At 34.5% G+C, this 16,300-nt stretch overlaps 1 pseudogene; it reads right to left on the reverse strand.

Moving 5' to 3' along the window:
- Positions 1–349: 349 nt before the first annotated feature.
- LOC140597825 (short coiled-coil protein pseudogene) lies at positions 350–8,828 on the reverse strand (annotated as a pseudogene).
- Positions 8,829–16,300: the final 7,472 nt, after the last annotated feature.

A 16,300-nucleotide genomic window follows, 5' to 3' on the forward strand; every position in this document is an offset into this window, starting at 1 on the left:
CATATTTTTGTGCATTCAATACATAATTTTGGTCCAACTTTTTCACAACGTAATGGCTATTCTCTTGTATTTCTTACTATGCCTATAATAAAAGTCAGTGTTAAACCTATAAATCAAGGCAAATTCAATCATACATTTACTTTCATGTTCCATAAATATGTTACAAATTATTAAGTCTCTATACTATATTTGCATATTTTATGGACTAATACAATGCACAAACCCATAGAAATTTTCTATTATGCTCTTAATTTTGCCTAGATTTGACATTATCTTCAAAGCTGTTTAATTGAGCCACAAACAAAAGTGCTATAACATTTGGAATTGATACAAGTTAAAAAAAAAATTATCAGCAATTACATAAAAGAGAAAGATGAATCCCTAACTTTTCTTTGTTTTTTTCTTGTGAGTCAGTTGTTTGAAAAACACTTGAAGATGACATGAAGTTTTCTATATATTGTCCATGAAGTTGATTTTCTGAGTTTAACTTCAGATTTTCTGCCTTAACTGCATCCACTACTCTTGCATAAAGCATTTTAGGTGTACATTGGAGTTCCAACACTTGATTGAGAAATTGTGTTGTTGTTTTTTCTCTCTAGTTCCAACTGCTTTATAGCACCAATTACATCCATGTCAGCATTCGTCACCTCGGTTTACAAACATCTCCAAAATCCTTTGGAGACATCAGGAGGGAAAAGAACCAAGAGGACACCTTAAGCCTTGATCCTTGGACCAACTTGAAAACAAGAATTTTGACTGGTTCACTGCTATAATTCCAGCTCCTGGAACTGTGTTGGAGTAAGTGCACAGGAAAAAAAAGAAAGAAAGAAGTTTTCATCTCTCTTGTGTTATACTGCAGCAGACCAGCATAGGACTGAGGCACACTAGACTCTACTAAACTGCCAGTAACCAAAGATATGTATACTACTCATTTTAGTTTTAGAGTAGGAACAACAAAAATGGAGTAGCAGAGAGCAGATTAGGGAGGTGATGATATGGAAACACAAGAATGTTTCACATCCTTAGCCATCATAAGCAATGCAAATGACATCTCAAGATTTGGAGAACTGATTAGATGAGTGGGGAGGGCAGGGAGGACTTTTTCAAACCTGAACTAATAACTTAGTGCTAATATATACTATTTTTTGTTAATTAAATGTGTGTGTGTGTGTGTGTATACACACACACACACACACACACACACTTCTGGGCAAGAGCCTTTATAAGATTCAGGTTAGGGGAGAAAAAGAACATTGCCCCATCCCACATATTAGATAAAAATCCAGATACTCCCATCACCCAAATGATTTCATTGTAAGAATTAGAATCTCACCTCTTTGTGACAATAATTACCAGTAGGAGTGGGATGGATATTGTATGCGTCACGACATTTATTTTATTTGTTATCACCCTTGTTATGGGCTGAACTGTGTCATTTTTCCTTCCAAAAATCGTATGTTGGAGTCTAAACTTATTTAAGGAGGAAATTAAAGTTAAAATGAGTTCATTGGGGTGGGCCCTACTCCCTTATGATTGGTGTTTTGTAAGAAGAGGAGATTAAGACACCAACACATGCAGTAGAAAGACCATGTGGACAAAGAGAGGAAGGCAGCCATCTATAGACCAAGGAAAGAGATGTTTGAAGAAGTATTCTAAGACTATATGCTGACATTTTGCTCGCAGACTCCTAGCCTCCAAAAGTGTGAGAAAATAAATGCCTGTTGTTTGAGTCATCAAGTCTCTCATATTTTGTTATGGAAACCCTAGAAAACTAACATACCCTCCATTTTAAAATGTTTTAATTTAAATTTAAGAACTTAGCAAAGTATATATAATGTCCTAAAAGTCTATTTGTTGACTTACTGAATGAGGAAGGAAGAAACAGTCAAAGAGTAGATATCAGCAACTATTAACAACTGAAATTAACAGATTTGTAAGATATTCACTAGTGATATATCCTCTTGGGAGAAAAAGTGTGATGATGAAGACACTGGTTCCCCAGGAAAACTCCACATATTTTCCACTTCGCATAAACTGATGCTGGACAGTACATCATTTGTACATACTAATAAAAGGGGAGACAATATATCTGAACCTGGGGGGAGGGGGAGTACATTTCAAGAGAGGTGGTAAGTAATTGAGATTTTAAAAGGTAGAAAAAGACATCAAAAAATAAAATTGTTGGAGGGATGGGATCCCTGGGTGGCGCAGCGGTTTGGCGCCTGCCTTTGGCCCAGGGCGCGATCCTGGAGACAGGGGATCGAATCCCACCCACGTCAGGCTCCCGGTGCATGGAGCCTGCTTCTCCCTCTGCCTGTATCTCTGCCTCTCTCTCTCTCTGTGTGACTATCATAAATAAAAAAAAAAAAAAATTGTTGGAGGGAGCAGATCATGAAAATGACAATGAGAGGAAAAATAATCTATGAAAGTGATAGAAAAATGTGTCTAAAATGTAAAGTAGAGGCAGAAGAGCAAAGAAAAAGAATTATTATCACCATAGCTCCAAGGTGAGGGTGTTGTAATTTTTCAAGGACCTGCAGATACATCTGAGGTTCTAACATAAAATGTATTGGATCTAAAAATGAAAGCTGCAAGATAAAATTTGAAAATATATAAAAGTTTACAAATTATAATACTATGTTCTCTAACTCATTGTATCCTACACATATATAACAGTTGTATATCATCTTTATATTATTTGGAAAAAGGAAACTTTTCAACATGTTTGATATAATGCATGCAGTGAATCTGTTATAAGAACATTATGGACCTTTAAAAGTCTTAAAATTGCCCCAGGGGAAAGACGATAATGCAATGTAGAAAGAGAAGGAGGGTATGATAGAGACAAAATAGTTTTATTTGGGTTATAAACTCATGAATTCTCTAGCAAACTCTATGGGTACACTAGACAGTTGTTCCTAGAAGAGCTAATAATCAGTGCTAAGAACTCAGACATCAGGTAAGTATCTTATTTTTTGGCATTCCGGGTGCCAAAATATAACCCCAAAATATACTCTTGCATCAGCAATTTGCTGGTTTAAAAAAGCACAGGGTTACATCTAAATAATGACAAACACTAATTTAATGAACTCTGAAAAATCTGCTAACAAAGGAGAAAACATTCACCAGTTGCTGGGCATTATGAAGAAAGAACTATTTTATTTTTTCAAGAGATTGAATCATCACTTCCTGTAGGAATGACCTAATAAAACACATTGCATTGCTCATATCAACATGAATCCATTATTCAATAAAACATGGCCAGATCTGACCATTAAAAAATAGTTTTTCCAGGGAATGAAGATAAGCTGTTGTTTGGTATCTTCAGAGAAATTTATATGTCTCTTCAAATACAATAAAAGACCATTGATTAACACTTAATTAAAAAGATAAAGCAACCCAGTGTAATTTCACACTTGAAAGGAGAATTATGACAACTCAATTTAATGCCAAAATATAGAACTTTATGTTTAATAGGATAGTATAGGAATTTTAGGGAGAGTATAACTAATAATAAAAATCAGTATGTTTATCATATTAATAGGGCATTGTAAATTTTTACAGCACTCTGCCAACATGTGAACCCTGAAAATAAATTCAACCAGAACATTAAAAAACTAAGTTTCAGTTCTCAGAAAAGGGAAATCAATTGTTTAAACCATGAAAACTAAAACCATATCTTACTTAAATTTTTCATTATTAAAAATTCTAACACCTATAAGTACCTACTTTCTAATGTGCATTTAGGTATATTTCTTATGCAGGAGGACTAAGTAAATAGGGTATCCTAAGTCCTTCACACAATATGTTCAGATTATGAGTTTTGCAGTTGTGAAGTATAATTATTAAGTACGTACCTTATCTCCTTCTTGAAACTGAAACTATCATTTGGTACAAATCTATTACTAAACACTGAGTTGATATACTTTAAGTGCAAGTATTACTGCATTCCACCAACATAAAAGAGATTAACCAGGATGCTCTGATTCACAGATTAATATTTCTGAAATAAGATAATATGGGAAATAAACCTTCACTGTTAATGTGGACAATACTGTCAAGAGGTAACAATGGCCCATCACACATAATTATATTTTTGAGCTTTGGGTTTTTGAGAGTGAATTTTTAAAAGAATAAAGGTAATCAATACATACGTGTCAAGCCTTAAACTCATCCCATTTCAGCAAGCATATCTGACCCTTGAACAATAGGGGACAGGAGATGCCTATCCCCCCTCCTATCGCAGTTGAAAGATCCAAGCATAATTTTTGATTCCCCCAAAACTTAACTACTATTAGCCTACTGTTGACCAGAAGCCTAACCAATAAAGAATCAATTGACACTTACTTTTATATATATTATAAACTATATTCTTCTAATAAAGCTAGAGAAAAGAAAATGTTAAGAAAACCATAAGAGAAAATATGTTCACAATATCATTTGATATTTATTAAAAAATCCATGTATTTGTGAACCTGTGCAGCTCAAGTCCAATTCATCAACTGTATACATGTACATGGAATATATGTATTCCAATATTATAGTGAACATACTAGGCTAGATATTAAAATGCAAGGTTGTAATTCAAGCTCTATATTTATTAGTTCTAGAACTAAAAAGAACTATAGAGGACCCTAGGTCTTGAGATCTAAAATTTCTGCAATCTGTAAAATGGGTATAATCGTACCTATCCTGATTATCTTACAAGAAAAGAGGAGAGGTATAATTGTAACATAACAATTGTAAATGTTAGAAGTAAAAATTCAGTCAAATACTAACCAGATACTCCTAATGACTTGGGCAAATCGCTTACCTCTCTTTGGACCTCAGTTATAACAACAGTAATAGTATCAGAGATATGTATAGCACTAATTCCACATGCCAAGCAGTGTTGTGTGTGTTCCAAATAAATTAATCCACTAAATCCTCCAAATGCATGTAAAAGCTATATCTTTATTGCCTAGTGGATTTCCAGATACAAGATTAAGTGGTCTGTTGAATGAAAGGTGGATAAATAAAATGAAAAAATGATTTGAAATGTAATATTTTGGCATCCCTCCTATGTAAGAAAAAATAGTACATTTTCTTAACCTATAAGAAAGGGAAAAGGGAGGAAAAAGTAAAATCTCCATATGTTGAATGAAATGTGAAAAGATGTTATGTTTCTAATTTTCTTTAAAAAAATGAATTAAGAACAAAAGTATGTGAAAAAGAAATAGGAAAAAAAAAGTCTACTGATAAATATGCGGAACAGTCCATGCTGTTAGAATTTGCTATTAAACTTCACCTAAAAAATAAAACAAAGCTTTATATATGCTTGTAGAAGCCTACCAGTTAAAGGCTCCATACTAACTTTTATATTTAATGGTGTCTGGTTACTAATTAGTTAAAGACACTCTGGGAGTCATTCACAGCTGTGGCTCTGTACATTCAGGACAGGGCAGTTAACTGGAGGGCAAATTATATACTAATAACCTAGGGAGAACCATGATCCATTTTCAGGATTTAACATCAAGAGTGGCAAGAAGGAATAATTATACTGAAATAAACACACACATATAAACACACAGAGATAATTTTAAAACATTTAATGGTAGTGAAGAGTAAATTATTTAACTCTAACCAGGGATGAGAGCCTTTTGGTAGCTATCATTTACTGCAGTAAATCTGCTGAAGTTTGCATTTCCTGGCTGCTGGCTCTGTTTATTTAAAGTCATTCTGAATGCTCTGCTAGAAAGGATTTCAGCAGTGCTGCCAAATTTTCACTAGATTAAAAATGTGCACTGCTGATAATATTTTTATAAACACTGCACACAGAACAAGAGCACTGTTCTTTAGATATCAATTTGCTCCTCCTCTACAACCAGTCTTCATGCTACATCTTCTCACTTAGCAGAATCGGTTCAATCTGGTTATTTCTGATGAGATGTCCTAGAAAACTTACAACAAAGTTCCCTTATGGGTTAAGTGCTGAATTAGATGTCTCTCATTAACTGGTAAAGCCATAGGATAATTCATCAATGTGAATGTTGGAATGTCTAAATATTTGTTAGAAAAGTGTCCATGAAGCGAAGTCTTTCAACTCCAGAAAAGATAACAAATGATGTGATGTCAAATGTGCCTTGTAGAAAAGTATTCAGATTAAATATAGCTTCCCTCACCCTAATGCTCAGGTGCAAGTTGCTTTCACTATTATTAAAGTAGTTGTAGTTGAGGAATTCTTAGGCTTTCCATTATCCCCTTAGCTTTATCCTGGGATACAAAAACCACAGGAGTTTTATTAAAACAGAGTTGCTCACAATAGGTTTCGTGAGTGGCAGAAAGGAGTCTAAACTGAAAACTCAGGAGTCAGCAAAAGTTAATGGCTGGAGCAAGGGGGAAGTCAAATTGCTAGAAAAGAAAAGCTTTGTCTACGGAGAAGCAAAAGTTGAAGATAAGAATAGAAAACACACAATGAGAAATAGAAATGCATTTCTATAGGGTCAAAGGCATTAGAAAATCAAGTAAGGAGGTCAAATACAAGAAGTTAAAAAGAAAAATCTGGAGGAAAATTATCAATGAGGTAAAAACGGAGATATTTATAATATTTGTAATTCCCCTCTGGTTACTCCATCTCTGGATCTCTTCCTTCTGATGATCTAAAACCACTTTTAATTTAGTTTCTGTGCCCCAAAGTCTATCTGGGGCTTCATATCAATATAGGCCAACCAACTGCATCACAAATCATGGTCAGAGATGAGAGTAGACGGGTTTAACATTGTTTTTTAATTTTATTTTTATTAAATAAATAAGGAGAATGTTTTAGAGAGCAGATTTACATGATTTTTTAAACTAAAATAAATTTAGACTTGCACAGTTTCACTTAATGCTTTGAGGTCTCCTGTCTTCCTATCTAGTTAGAGGCAGTTCGAGGAGCAGAAAGGTAATTAAATTCCAGCCACTGAAAAGGGAATGAGGCTTTAGAGTAAGTTCAAGAAAGGTTTCTTAATTCTTCCCAGGTACTTAGACTTCCCTCTGGTAGCTGCTACCAGCTTCTTAATGGGGCCTCATTAGGGTAGACCAGGCATGGCCTTTTAACTTTTAGCAGAGATAACTAAGAAACGGTTATGTCTCAATTTAATTTATATAGATACATATACACATGCATGTGCTCACACACACACACACAGAAATATAGGTAGGATATAGACAAATTTATGCCTTTTTTCTAAATATAAAAGTTGAGGTATAAGGGAGAACAAGTATAAACAAATCAACTGAGTGTAGTAGTATTTTTAGTGATTATTTTTCTTTCAGATTTAGTTAATATTCAAGAAGATTGAATATGGGATATTGATGCCAGACATGATACAATTCCAACCCAATTACCATTACCATTGACTTTTTTTGTGTGAAGGCTAAGCACTCTCCTTAGAAAAGAACTCTAATTATCCTAGTGATTGGGGTTCAGGCATGTGTATTTGACAGCAGGAATCTAACAGAAGCCAAATGCCAGGTGAAGGGGAGGAAGCCAGCAGTTTCTATGAGACTCTAAAGAGAACATTCACCATGAGAAACGAGAAAGTCTAGCACCTTTGAGTTAGATTCTAGAAAAAAGACCGAAGAGGCAAAGGCAGAGAGAGGGGAGGGTGCAAATAGCTGTTGCAAGAACTTTGCCACCCATGTCATATAAGGAAGGCCCTGTGGGAAGTAAGGCTAGGTATGGACAAAGCTTCAGAGAACGAAGAACATTTTGAGTCTGAAGCTATACTGACTGCAGCGGAGAGCTTCAGAAAGCGCCCAACAAGGCAGATGCAGGGGTATTGCTCTTCCTCTACAACCAGTCTTTCTGCTAGGTCTTCTCTAGAAGTCTTAATGGGACTTCATTCAAAATAAATAAATGGCATTCAAATTATATACAGGCTGAGGGAACGAGAAGCAGTCCTAAGCAGAGTACAGCACTACTTTGCCTCCTGGCCCACGCCAAGCACCTAGAATCCAGCCTTGAATAGCACGCCAAGTGATGACAGCAGTATGACTGGGAGCTGCTTACACAGCAGATCAGGCAACAAGAGGTCCACGAACAGAGGATATGCGATGCGTGGGTGGAACCTGAGTTCCTGGCAGTTTATAGATGAGAAATAGCTTGACAGGAAAAGCAGGGTATGCCCACCTCTGCATCATGGTACCCACAATCCAGAAAAGTGTAGGAGTCCTCAGAAAGGAGAGAAGAGGACAGATGGAAGATATGTGGCAGTAGAACTGAAAGGACTCAGGAAGGAGCAAGAGAAAGGTAACAGGGAATATAGTCAAGGACAAGAGTGATGTCTTGAATCTGAGTCCCTGATGGAATATTTAGAAAATTATTATTTTTTTAAATAATAAATTTATTTTTATTGGTGTTCAATTTGCCAACATACAGAATAACACCCAGTGCTCATCCCCTTAAGTGCCCCCCTCAGTGCCCGTCACCCATTCACCCCCACCCCCGCCCTCCTCCCCTTCCACTACCCTAGAAAATTATTTTTATAACAAATAATATTTAAAAGTAAACAGGAGTGCTTGTCAGTTTCAATGTCATCTGGTTTCCTGACAAGTACCTACAATACAGTCTGGAAACAAACTTCCTAATCTTCCCTCAAAGATATTTCCTTTGTCCTTCTCTTCATGGTCCTGGGCACTGAGAGGCAGAACATTGCTGGGAATCTCTTGACTCCTCCCCCTGCCTTGTGCCATGTCCCAGATCTGAATTATCCAGGTTTTACCTCAGCATTATCTTCTACGTGTTCCATTCCTTCCATTCTTCCTGTCTGATTTACAGAACCTGCCATCAGCACTTTTGCAGCCATTTGAAAGTTACTTTACTAATCACACACAAACTTCACTGGACTTTCAAGCAACAATTATTCTCTCATCTCCTAAAGCATAGTGCTCTATATACCCAGTATCATATTTATATGAATTTTCATGGACATTTCATCTTCCTTAACAGACTGCAAGCTTGTGGGAATAATCTGTAATGATTCATTTTCCATGAACTTACACATGGTAGCTATAGAATTAATATTTGTTTGGATTACGGTTGGATAATTATAAGTGGAAAAATAAATTAATGGCTTTCAAATTATACACAAACTATTAGGTAATGTATGAAAAACAGGGTCTATTTTTAGACTAGTATTTCTAATACTTATATTGACATTTATAAACTCCTCATATAAACACTAATTGTCTTAAAATTCTCCCACTTAGAAATGTCTAGGAGGATCTGCATGCATATACCCACTGACACATACTTTGTTCTGCTATTGTAACAATACTGCATTTAATAATGACAGACTTAACTGAAATACCTGAGTTTTTGTTTGGCTCTGCCAATTACCGAGTCATGTAACCTGGCTAACTTACTTTATCTCTCTAAGCCTCATATAAGTGATTTAATTTCTAGACTTGTTTTAAGGCTAAAATGATATGAGAAAACAGTCTGTTCAAAGTAGATCTTAGTAATTGGTCGGTCTTAAATAATACATGTCCTCACAGTGGAAATTGACTGCATAGTTTCCCCTTTCCTTTTATCTCTTCCTTCTATTGCTTTCTTTCTCCCTCTAACTCTTCCTCTGTCTCTCTCTTTCTTCAAACTACTACTTAGTGTACTGGAACAAATAGGACTAGGAGCCAAAAGACTTGTGTAGAGTTTGATAGTTGAGTGACCTTGGGCAACACATTTAGTGTTTACAAATCTCAGTTTCCTTTTCCATATAATGAAAAATAAAAATGGATGTGAAAAATTCCACGAAAACTATAAATCTTTATTAATCTATAAGATTTTTATTAGATTTAAGAAAAATAACATAAGGTTATTATGACTGCCCTAGTTGTTTCAAATATTTCCCCTTGAGATCATGCTCTTGACCTTCAGTATAACACAAACTGGAGTTATAAGGGATGCAGATTTTATTTCTTCAGCAAAATCTGAAATTGAAGTTTAGTTTTAAGTATATAGATAGATACCCATATCAAGCAATTCAATTACTGGAGCACAGGTTGGTAAGGCTAAAGTAAGTCGGCTTCAAAGTCATTCTCATTTGCCTTTGTAATGTTTTGAGTGACTATACCTGGACACTGATACATATATATTTTGAGAAGTAATAAAAATTCAGACCTTGAATAATGAATGTGCCCTGAGACAGTCTGAGGAAAAACAGAAAGTTTTCCACATTACCCATTTTACTTCATGACTCAGAATCCTCTGTTCTCCTCATATATTCTAGAGACAGGTGGGCCTACCTGACATATGGTAATAGAGCACCATTCTGGTTGAGCCCTACTTTCCTACTGTCTCAGAATTATTACAAATGGTTTCCTGCTCATTGCTGGTACTGTGGGAGAATAAAATCAAATAAAAATTAGAAGAGAACTCCTAAAGTACTTTATTACTTAATATGTTTAATCTCATCAATAAAATCTGAAAATAGAAGCTGTCAGATATGCAAATACTCAAGAATTGGCTAGTATTTTGCTTAGCTCTTCATCATAAAATTTTTGCATATTCTGGCAAAGATTGTCAAATCATCCTAGCTGAAAGAAAACTAATTTCCACAAACTGTTATTTGCTATATTCTTCCAAAAGTCTGTCATTACCACCTGTACACATTAGCTAATTATCTCCTGTCTGTTGTTTCAATAAATGTATTTTGTTTACAATTGTCTGTACCACTAAGTGAGAGGTCTTTAAAAATAATTGATTGTGGAAAACTTGAATATGAAAAAAATAATAAAAACTTGTGGAAAGTAATTATAATTTAAGGGAAGAATATAGCTTAAAGAGCTTTGGAAAATAGGTATGGTGGGAAAGGAAAGGACAGGGGAAAAAGATGCATTCATGTGTCATTCACTTATTACACTCAGTCATTTTTAAAAGGTGAGAAAATATGCACATAGGAAAAGTAAGACATAGTTTTTACCAGGTTATGACCAGTGATGAGTTCTTTGAGGAAAGCACATGGTATATAGCCCATTTTAAATGAAAGTCCTGGATCTGCACCTGCATTTGACTATAGTATAAGTGATAGGGAAATATTCATTCGTCGTTGAAGGCACTGATGTCTTTTTGTTGTCTTTCTTAACACAGAAAGAACTAAGTACCTTGACAAATACAATAATTAAATGCTAATTTGGAAGGTGAAAAATCATAAGTGCTATAAAAGTTAACATGTAACTATGAGCTCAGAGACTCCATAGAGTCCAGCTGTTTCACACCATGTTTTTATTTCATTTTTTTAAGTTTTTATTTTTTTGAGAGAGAGAGAGAGAGAGCATGCATGCAAACAGGGGTAGGGGCAGGAGTTGAAGGAGAAGAAGACTCCTCAATGAGCAGGGAAGTTCAATGTAGGCTCAATCCCAGGACCCCGAGATCATGACCTGAGCGGAAGGCAGACAACCAACTGAGTCACCCAGGTGCCTTCACACCATGTTTTTAAATGGGTTGAAGCAGTCAAGAGGAACAAAGCAGGAAAGAGGAAGAAATCAAGCTGGAACTTTGGAGGTAAGTATGTCATAAGTAAATAGTAAGGTGGATATTCATCTAGTTGCATTGTGTTGCTTTAAAGAAAATGTCAACAGATACTGTCATTAATTTGAAAGGTAGCACACACTCAAGTCTACTACACACACTCAGTAAATATATGTATTTACTGAAGTGAAGAAAAGGCAATGGTGTAGGAATAAAAAAGAAGTTTGGTTAGATTATGCTAGTGTATAAAACATTAACCAAGAGGTTTTGATGGGCACGTAGCAGGCATTTCTCAAAACACTATCCCAAATTTTCATAGCACAAATTTTGAACTCTCATGGATAATCAAGATCATGAAGAAAAAAATCACGTAAGAAGCTCTCTGACAATATCAAATCTCTGTGATGCTTAAATAATCATTTCCAACAATGGGTGCTCATTATATGTGAGGATTTTTTTATTAACTTTTTAATTTCAATTCCATTATGGTTAATGTACAGTGTTATTTTAGTTTCAAGTGTACAATATAATGATTCAACAATTCTTTACATTATTCAGTGTTTGCTCATCATGGTAAGTGAACCTTTAATCCCCATCACCTATTTCACCCATTCCCCCCAACTATCTCCCCTTGGGCAAACATCAGTTTGTTCTCTATAGTTAAGAGACTCTTTCTTGGTTTGACTCTCTTTCTCTTTGTTTTATCTGTTGATTTGTTTTGTTTCTTAAATTCCACATATGAGTGAGATCATATAGTTGTCTTTCTCTGATTTATTTTACTTAGCATTATACTCTCTATCTCAATCTATGTTGTTGCAAATGGCAAGATTTCATTCTTTTTTATGGCTGAATCATATTCCACTTCTTTATCCATTCATCAGTCAATGGACACTTGGGCTGCTTCCATAATTTGGAAACAATCAACAAAACTAAAATGTAGTCTACCAAATGGGAGAAGATATTTGCAAATGGCATATCTGATAAAAGATTAGTATCCAAAATATATAAAGGATTTATAAAACTCAATACTAAATAATCTAAATAAAAACTGGGCAGAAGATATGAACAGACATTTCTCCAAAGAAGACATTCAGATGGACAACAAACCCATGAAAAGATGCTCAACATAACTCATCATCAGGGAAATGCATATCAAAACTGGGATGAGATATCACCTCACACCTGTCAGAATGGTTAAAAGCAAAAACACAAGAAACAACAAATGTTGGTGAGAATTTGGAGAAAAGGGAACCCACGTGCACTGATGGTGAGAATGCAAACTGGTATAGCCACTGTATAAACATTATGGATGTTCCTCAGAAAAGTTAGACATAGAACTACCCTACTATCCAGTAATTACATCACTGGGTATTTATCCAAAATTAAAAAAAAAAAAAAAAAAACACTAATTCAAAGGGATACATGCACCCCCATGTTTATTGTGGCATTATTTACAATAGCGTGTGAGGATTTTCAACTGACTTTTTCACACCAGAAATCAACATTACTTGAAGTCTTTAGGATAATTTCTTCAGATTTCAGCCCACATTCATAATCCCATCCTCAAACCATTCATTCTGTCTTCTTCCATCCCTTCCTCCAGATTCTTAGCTCTCCTTAATATTTTGTGTAAGTTTGTCTGACATTAGGAAAATTTGATCAATACCACACTGTACTCAGTACTTTATAAAGCTTAATATAAGGTCATGTAAGCTCTCCAGCTTTGATCTTATTCTTCTTCAAAACTACACTTTTCTGGGGCACCTGGGTGACCTTTGTATACACATATACATGAACACATATACACACATATATGGCTAAATTCACTTATTTTTAGTAGGGTTTTTTTTTTGTAAATTCTTCTAAAATTTTATATGTATGAAGCCACTGAAACAAAGGACAAAAATTTGTACAATTTTTTTCTTGCTATATTAGGTAGGATATCTAGTAGTTCACTGGAAAAAAAAGGCAGCAGAAATATTTACCTTCCATTTTTCCTAGATATTAGGAGAAAGCATTCACTCTATTAGCACTAAATATAATTTTAGCTATAAGACTCTTATATGTCTTTTATCAAGTTCAAGAAGTTCTTCTCCAATCATAGTTTGCTGAGTTTTGTTTTATTTTTAAACAAGAGAGTGCTGCTATCAAATACTTTTTTCTGTATCTAGGACATAATCCGGAGTTTTCTCCTTTATTCTTTTAATATAATTGATATTCAAATGTTGAATCAATTTTGAATTCCTACAACAAACTCTTCATAGTTTAATGTTTTATCCTTTCTATACTTTGCCGGACTCAATTTACTAAAATTTGGTATGTATACTTGCATCCATATGCATGAGGAGTATTGATCTGTATTTTTCCCTTCTGTAATGTCTGTTTTGCTGATACTAATGGATCAGAACAATTCTGTTCTCATAAAATGAGTTGTGACATATTTCCTTCTCTTTGAATTTCTAAAAGAGTTAATGTATGATTGAGATTAAACTTTCCTGAAGTGTTTGATAGAATTTGCCATAAAGCTCTTTGGGCCCAGAGTTTTGTTTTTTGGTTGTTTTTTTTTTTTTAATATTTTATTTATTTATTCATGAAGGACACACAGAGAGAGAGGCAGAGACCTAGGCAGAGGGAGAACCAGGCTCCCCACAAAGAGCCTGATGTGGGATTCGACCTGGATCCTGGGATCAGGACCTGAGCCCAAGGCAGGTGCTGAACCGCTGAGCCATCCAGGCATCCCAGAGCCCAGAGTATTTTGTAAAAAGATCTTAATTACGGAAACAATTTCTTACAAACATAGAATTATTTGGATTTTCTCCTTTTTTTGTCTGATTTGATAATTTGCCCATATCATTTATTATTTGTAAAATATATTGGGATAAATTTTTTCATAGTGTTTCCTAATTAGCCTATTCATATTTACAGGACTTATTATGGTGCTCCTTTCTTTTATTTCTGATATTGGTAACTTGTGTCTTCCCCTAACTTTTCCTTCCTTCCTCTAGCTAGGGATTAATCAGTTTCACTGATCTTTTCAGAGAACCACCATTTGGTCTTATTAATATTCTCTATTGTTTGTTTCCTATTTCATTTGTTTATGCTCTTTTTTTCTATTTCTTTCTTTCTACTTAGTTTGGGATTACTTTTTTTATTGTTTATTTAAGGTGGCATCTTAAATATTTTCATTTTTAAACATCTTTTTTTCTTTTCTATTGTAAGGATTTAAGGTATACATTTTAAGGATTTAATGTATACATTTAAGGTGTACATCTCTCATGAACAAATAAATAAAATCTTTTAAAAAAAAAACCTTGCTTTATCACATGAATTTTCATATATTGCATTTTTATTATCATTGTGATTAAAATATTTACTGATTTCCATTGTGAATGTTTCTTTGTGCCATCAGTTACTTAGAAATATATTTTTGTTATTGATATTTTAAAATATTCTGTTGCTATCAAAGAAAATACTATTTCAATTTTTATAAGATTTTTTTTACTTGTTCTATGGTTCACTAACATGGTAAGTTTTCACTGTGCAATTGAAAAGAATGTATATTCTGCTATTGTTGGATAAGTATTCCACAAATGTCAATTAGGCAAGTTGGTTGATGATGTTGTTTATATACTCTCTGTCCTTACTGATGTTATTTACTTTTCTATCCAGATTGACAGATGGGAGTTGAAATCTCCAACTGTAATAATGAATTTGTCTATTTCTTCCTTTAGTTTTATCAATTATTAAGTCAATACTTTAAGCTCTGTTATGAGGCATATATATATACATACACACACATATACATACATATATATCATACATATATATACATATATATATCTCATCAGAGATACGAAATAGCCCTCTTTATCTCTGCTACTATTCTTTTTTTTTTTAAAGATTTTGTTTATTTATTCGTGAAAGACACACAGAGAGAGGCAGAGAGATAGACAGGAGGGAAAAGCTCCTAGGCTCCTCAAAGGGAACTAGATGCGGGACTGGATCCCCAGACCAGGATCATGCCCTGAGCCAAAGGCAAGATGCTCAACTGCCGAGTCACCCAGGCTACTATTCTTATCTAAAGCCTGTATTTGCTTATATTAATAGTCCCTTCACCTTTCTTATAATCCATGTAAGTAAGGTATATCATTTCCCAAATTTTACTTTTAACCAATCTTCATCTTTATATTTAAAGATTTGCTTCTTTAGGCAGCATATAGTTGGGTCTTATTTTATAGCCAGTCTATCTCTGCCTTTTAGTTGGAGTGTTTACCTTTTACATTTTACATAATTTAACAGTGCGACTATTATTTTGTAATGTGCTATGTATTTATTCTGTTCCTTGTGCTTTCTTTTCTCTCTTCTTGTCTTTTGGATTGTGTATTTTTCAATATCCCAGTTTACCTCCACTGTTGGATTATTGGCTTATATCTTTGTTGTTGGTTTTTTCTCATAGTTGATCTAAGATTTAAAATACACATTATTGGGGCACCTGGGTGGCTCAGTCAGTTAAGCATCTGTCTTCTGCTCAAGTCATGATTCCAGTGTCCTGGGATCGAGTCCAAGGTCAGGCTCCCTGTTCAGTGGGGAGTTTGCTTCTCCCTCTCCCTCTGCCACTCCCCCTTGCTTGTGCTGTCTCTCTCTCTCTCTCTCTCTCTCTCTCAAATAAATAAATAAAGTCTTTAAAAAAATAAAATACTCACATTAAATACTTTTAAATAATATTATTTCCCTTCACTAATAATGAAAGGAACCTTGTTCATTTCCTCTTCCCATTTTGTACACTGCATTTTAGGCCTTTTTACTTCT

This window comes from Vulpes vulpes, chromosome 1, assembly GCF_048418805.1.
Source record: "Vulpes vulpes isolate BD-2025 chromosome 1, VulVul3, whole genome shotgun sequence".
NCBI lineage: Eukaryota > Metazoa > Chordata > Mammalia > Carnivora > Canidae > Vulpes > Vulpes vulpes.